Source organism: Grammomys surdaster, unplaced genomic scaffold (genome assembly GCF_004785775.1).
Source record: "Grammomys surdaster isolate TR1022 unplaced genomic scaffold, NIH_TR_1.0 769, whole genome shotgun sequence".
Lineage (NCBI taxonomy): Eukaryota > Metazoa > Chordata > Mammalia > Rodentia > Muridae > Grammomys > Grammomys surdaster.
The window spans coordinates 113,922-120,461 of record NW_021605188.1 but is presented as its reverse complement, the minus strand read 5'-3'; the positions used below and the strand labels follow the sequence as shown (position 1 = coordinate 120,461).

The window sequence follows — 6,540 nt, the reverse complement described above, 5'->3', positions numbered from 1 at the left end:
GTTTGATTCCTGCAAATTATGCCAGACATACAGTTTTTAAAATATTAAGTTGCTGACATGTGTGTTAATGCCCCAATCTTGCTGTTACTACAATAAATATCCAGCACGGCTAGACTTGGTCTCTCAGTTTGGACTTGATATCAGGTTGACAGGTGAGAGTTTTACTGAGCTCATAATAAAAACATTTGTGGGTTTACATTGCAATAGGCTTCTTGGTGGAGTTTGGGGTCTTTCTGACTAGGGAATAAAATCTTATTGCAGAGACTGGAACCTCAAGACCTTCAGGACTCCCAACTGAAGGGTTGAAAGGCTGCCTATTAAGATGTGTCATTGTTCTTCTTTGGGTCAGTGGCTTATCTGTCAGATTTGTGTCTGTGTGCCTTGGTTTTTGGATTTTTCTTGAGTATTTGTGGAGGTAGATGACTAAAGGAGCATGGAACCACAATACAGTGGATGCAAAGGAAAGTCGTAACCACAGAGGGTTTAAAAGATGTTCCAGAGTCTGGTGTAGTGAACGGTGTGCCCCTGGTCTTAACTTCTGAGAAGGTTGGAGTAGATTTGGAACCTAGATACATGACTCACAGTTGCCATCCTTCATTTTCTCCTCTATCCAAGCGTAGGAATCTTCTGGGTAGCCTTTAGCGCTCCCTAGTGGCTGTCTATTATGTGTGTGGCACTTTATTCTGTGACTTACAGAGAAAATGAGACTTTTTCCATTCCAATCAATTTAGTTACTAAGCTTGGTTCAAATCCTTCTTACCAAGAGGACCTTGCCCCATTCTATTGTCGATGACAGAAAGCTCTTTGACACAGCATCCAGGGCAAAATCAGGGCCGTCCCACCCTGTTTTACAGGGTGGAAAGGACAAAGACCTCATTTTTCCCCTCCTGATCAACACTGTTCCTTGTCCATATGTGAATCTGTAGTTTTGAATTTGGAGCTGTCAGTAGATAACAGGTTGTACTTCATCCATTGCAACAAAGTTAGCATATCTTCCTTGGCTTGGCAGTCCTATCTCCAAGTCTTTGGGGCAATCTGCTTCTCTGTTAACCTTCCAGCTGCTTTAGCCACCTCATTGGCTGTACTGGCCTGGGAATCCAGGGTTAAAGCCACCTCACTCCTGGGCAGCACAGCCTCTGAACTCCCCATTCCAGTGTATCCTTCCCTGCTCTGAGCCAGGTGCCCTCCCCATTTTGTCCTGGCTCAGCTACAACTCCAAGTCCCTCATGAGGTGGCAGAGAATCCTGTAATTGATATGGATATATGATTGGTTGTATGTTTTTACAACTTCCTCATTTATTATTGTCTCTGAGTCATAGCTGTCTTAAGTTCTCAATTATTTCAGAGCTACAGTCATCTGAAGGAGCCTCAATTGAGGATGTGCGCTCATCAGAATGGCTGGTTGCTATGTCTGTGAGACATTACATTTATGATTGATTGGAAAGGCTCTTCCACTGAGGCTGCCAATATTCCTAAGCAAATGGGCCTGGGCTGGATGAGAGACCTAGGTGAGCACTCGACAGTGACCAAGTGAGAAAGCCAGCCAGGAAACAGTGTTTTTCCATGCTTTTTGCCTCCATTTTCTGGATTCAATTTCTATTCTCAGATCCTAGTAGGATGAGCTGTGATCTGACAGAACCATGGACAACAACCATTTATTACCTCAGATAGAGTTAGTAAGTCAAGGTCATAGAATTTCTTGGAAAATTTACTCTGTGAAAAATTCATCTGGTTGTCTTTTGTGTCATATTTTGGCCAGAAATCTTTAGTAGTTTGCTTATGCCCTGAAGTACTGAGTAGGTCGAAATTTAGAAATAATAGAATGATTTCTGTATTTTTAGTTTATTTATTTATATTTGTTAATTTTTCCCACTTATTCAATTTACATCTCAATCACTACCCCCTTCCCATTCCACCTTATACAGTCCCTCATCCCTGACTCCTTTCTATCTCCCCAGGGAGGGTTGGGACCACTTGTATATCCCCCAGCCATGGCATGTCCAGTCTCTGCATAGTTAAGCACTTCCTCTCCTACTGAGGTCAGAGAAGCCAGCCAAGTATGGGGAACAGTTTGGACAGACAGATAACATGTAATGGGACATGCCCTGCTCCAGTTGTAGGGGGACCCACATGAAGACTGAGTAGCACATGTACTACATATATGGTGGGGTACTCCGTCCATCCTGTGCATGCTCTTTGTTGGTTACTCAGTTTCTGAGAGACTCCTAGGTCCCAGGTTAGTTGACTCTGATGGTCACCTTCTGTACTTCCTGTTTCTTCAGAGTCCCTCATTCATTTCCCTAAGTCTTTGAAAAGACTCCCTGAGCCATGTCCAATGTTAGGTTGTGGGTCTCTGCATCTGTTTCAGTCAGGTGATGGATGGAGACTCACAGAGGACAATTATGCTAAGTTACTGTCTGCAAGTATAACAGAGCATCTTCACTAATGTCAGGGATTGGTGCTTACCCATGGATGGGTCTCAATATGAGCAGGGTATCATTTGGCCAATCCCTCAGTCTCTGCTCCATCTTTGTGCCTGCATTTCTTGCAGAGAGGTCAAATTTTGGGTGGAAAGGTTTTTAGTTCTGTTGGTGTCCTTAACTCTCCCCTGGGGGTCCTGGCTGGCTGCAGGATCCATATCTCACTGCTATGCATTTCAGTTAAGATCACCCTCATAGACTCCTTGGTGCTCTCCCACTCATGGTCCCTGGCACATCCTAAAGATGCCCCCACCTTTCCCCTCTCACCAACCACAGATTTTGATTCATATTCCTCACCCTCTGGCCCTCTCCTGTCTCTCACCATACCTGTTTCTGATCTCCTTTCCCTTTCTTATCTACTCTTCCATCCAGTACTCTCTCTTCTATCTGCCTCCTGTGACTGTTATATTCTCCCTTCTCTGTGAGATTCAACCGTGAACATTTGGGCCTGCCTTTTTGTTTAGCTTTTTTGGGCCTCTGGAGTGTAGCATAGATATTCTGGACTTTATGGTTAATATTCCCTTTAAGTCAGTGAATTCATGCATGTACGTTTGGGTCTGGATTACCTCACTCAGGATGATAGTTTCTAGTTGTATCCATTTTCCTGCATGATGTACTTGTCTTTATAAGTGAATAGTATTCCAGTTTGTAAATGAATCACATTTTCTGTATCTGTATTTTGGATTAGAAACATTTGGATACTTACCAGTTTCTAGCTGTTATAAATAAAATGGCTATGAACTTAGTGTACCATGTGGTCTTGTGGGTATATGACTAAAAAGATACCCTAAGTGTACCACTTCCTCCTGGTAAGTCTTAAATTAATGGAAGGTGTAGGCAAATTGTTTCCTAGTCTCAGGAAAGTACTTTAAATAAAACCTGCTGCAACTGTTGTCCAAGAGATGTAGGGTCCATCAACTTAAAAGCAGAACTTGAGAGGATCATCTAAATTGTGCTGTTTCTCAAAACTGAAAAATTCAAGGTCATGGAGTCTTCCTCTGTGGTTTTAGTTTAGCACCATTGAACCATCTTTTGGCAGAGTCAGTACCTCTGACTTGGACCCTTGGGGAAACTCAGAGACTGAGCCAGTGAGGAATCAGTGAGAGTTCATTGCATTGAAGTTGTAAGGATGATGCTTGAGTTGCATTTTACTACCACAACTTGTTGAGATGCCTAAGGCATTGATACATATGCTATGAAGAGATGCATACAGGGAGAGGAAGTACCCAAACTGAGAGATGTATGAGAAGTTATAGGAATAGGGCCTTCTGAGCCTTTAGAAAGTGAAGTCTAGTGTGTCTGAGACAAAGCTATTGAATTTGGTGTTTGCCCCCTCCTATGTTTCTTGTCTGGGTCCAGTCTTCTCTCCCTATGTGCACATTACTATCAATTGCAATGGGAAAGGGTATTCTGGGCCATTGAATGTTGGAAAGATATGTTGCTTTCTGATTTTATAAGATGAGGTTATCAAGATACTGCCTTGAGTGTCAGAAGAGACTTTACACATTGTACAGTGTCTGAGCTCCTACAGACTATTAGGATCCCTGAAGACTGAATGCATTTTTATCACAGGATGAACATGAGCCTGTAGTGTCAAGGGTGAGAATGCAGGTAAGTGAAAGAAAAAGCTTCTGGATAGGATGATGTTTTTGAAAACTTTTCTGTCCTGTCTGGCTTTCTTTGTGGAGCTCATGGAAGCTCTTGTAGGAGGAGCCTTTCCAGATTCCTTTCGGGGATATGATAGTGTATATAGACTCAATACTGCAGTGAGTGTATAATTCTTTTTAGAAACTGCAGTAAAGAACTGTGATTTCTCTCTATCATTTTTATTTCCTGGTTTATTTTTGTAGCAAAGTGATGTTCTTAACATGCAACTTTTGCTGTCCTGAAACTCATTGCATAGACTGTGCCAGCATCCAGCTCAGTGACATATACCTGCCTGTACCTCCGTGATTGAAGACATGAGCAAATACATGCAGCTTGCCCATCATTTTAGTAGTTAGTAATTGTTGATATAGTTTTGCAAATGTTTGCTCAGTACTGTTGATCTGTTTCCCCCTGCATATCCCTCTCAGTTGCCATTTGTGTTGCAAGGCATTTGTGTTCAAATGCATCAGAAGCAACACACATGAAACTTATAATTCAATTTCCTTCTAAAAATGACAGAATGATTAGATTATAACTTCTGTTTTAGGAAATAAGTGGAGGAAGCACCAGAATTATGTCACTGTATTGTCAAAAAAGCATATATTTGTTTACAGCAATGTCACGATCATGCTTTGTGTTGTACACATGTATGGGATATTTTAGGATGCAGTGACTTATGATGAAGTGCAGGTGAACTTCACTGCAGAAGAGTGGAACTTGCTGGATTCTTCCCAGAAGAATCTCTACAAAGATGTGATGCTGGAGACCTACTGGAACCTCACTGCTATAGGTAAGACTGTGAATTTTCTTTTGCTTTTAAAAATAAGGAAATAATGTTTCCTAGTTACTGATGATCAACTCATTTCAGCAGAGAACAAGTAATATTGAGTGGAATAAATCAGGTTCATTGCTGTGAAAATTCAGAGTAACTTGAATTTTGTCAAATTTCCAATACCATATCATTCATTTCCTGGTACTCTGTTTTAGGCTATAATTTGGAAGACCATCACATTGAAGAACAATGTGAAACTCCAAGAAGTCATGAAAGGTAATTTTAATGTTTAAGCTGATACAAATCTGCCTGTGGGGAAATTTTACTATGATCTGGAAGCTCTAAAGGAAAGCAAGTGTGTAAAATATCAGTCCTTTTATTGTAGCTATGATGATAATGTTCTCACAAAACCGTGTACCTCACTGTCAATTTTCTGATTTGTGTTGGCAAGGCATTCTTCTAAGAAAACTGACAAGGAAACAGGGCCTTTAGAGTTACCTTTATTTGATTGGTAGCTCCATTAGAGCTATACTGTGGAACTATCCCTCTGTATGGTCTCATAATATTTAGATGTTGCACATTGAATATTGATCCATAACCTTCTTATAAGCAAATAGTCCATGATTAAGTTGGTGATGCTCATATTCTTGTAGTGAAATTTTTAAGTTTCTGGTGTGGTCAGTATATGAGAGTCAAAATGTTGTCATGGAGAAACCTTAATCCATATACAGGAAGTCTACAATGAACCAAAAGTCAGTGTTGTAAATTTGATGGGCAAATGTTTCACTTTTTCTTCTTTTTTTCATTGGTATATCAAGTGTCAGAATGAATGAAACCATGTGAGCATAGGGATACTTAAAGGAGCCACATACCTTTTAAAATTCTAGGACAATGAGAAGAAATGTAGTATTCTGCCTCTGGGAGGCTCTCTGAATATGATAGACGTTTGCAATTAATTAGTTTTCTGACTTTACTGGAAACAACCCAAAAGTTGCACTGCAGAAAATCCCTATGGATACAAGAAATATTGAAGTTGTTCTGTTTTTTTCTGGGTCCCATTTCAACTGTATTGTGATTCACACTATAGGAAAATTATAAATACAACCAGTGTTATCCAGGTCTGCCTCATTCCATTTTTCTTCAGATATGTGAAATCCATCATATAGAAATCTCATATAGAAAAGGGATGTTAGAAATATAAGCCATGTAATAAATGTTACATGAATCACAGGAATTGTCAAAGAGGGAAAACTACCCATAGTGGGGAAGAACACCATGAACATGTGAAGTGATAAAACCTTATGATCTGATTCTTTTTTTCATATTAAACTAAACTATAAAATTAATTCATATGGATAAAATGATTGATCAGGGTAATGAATATGATTAAGCCCTCACATGTGCCAATTATCATTGCAGGCATGTAAGAAGTCACAGTGGTGAAAAACCATATGAATATAATCAATGTGGTAAGGCCTTTGCAAGATCCAGTCATCTCCAACATCATAAAAGGACACATACTGGAGAGACACCTTATGAATGTTATCAATGTGGTAAAGCCTTTGGAAGTTCCAGTCATCTCCAAAGGCATAAGAGAACACATACTGGAGAGAAACCTTATGAATGTAATCAATGTGGTAA

The 6,540-nt window shown here is 40.1% G+C and overlaps 1 pseudogene; it reads left to right on the top strand.

The window, feature by feature from the left end:
* The first annotated feature begins 4,085 nt into the window (after positions 1 to 4,085).
* Positions 4,086 to 6,540, top strand: part of LOC114633873 — a 30,837-nt pseudogene continuing 28,382 nt past the window's right edge.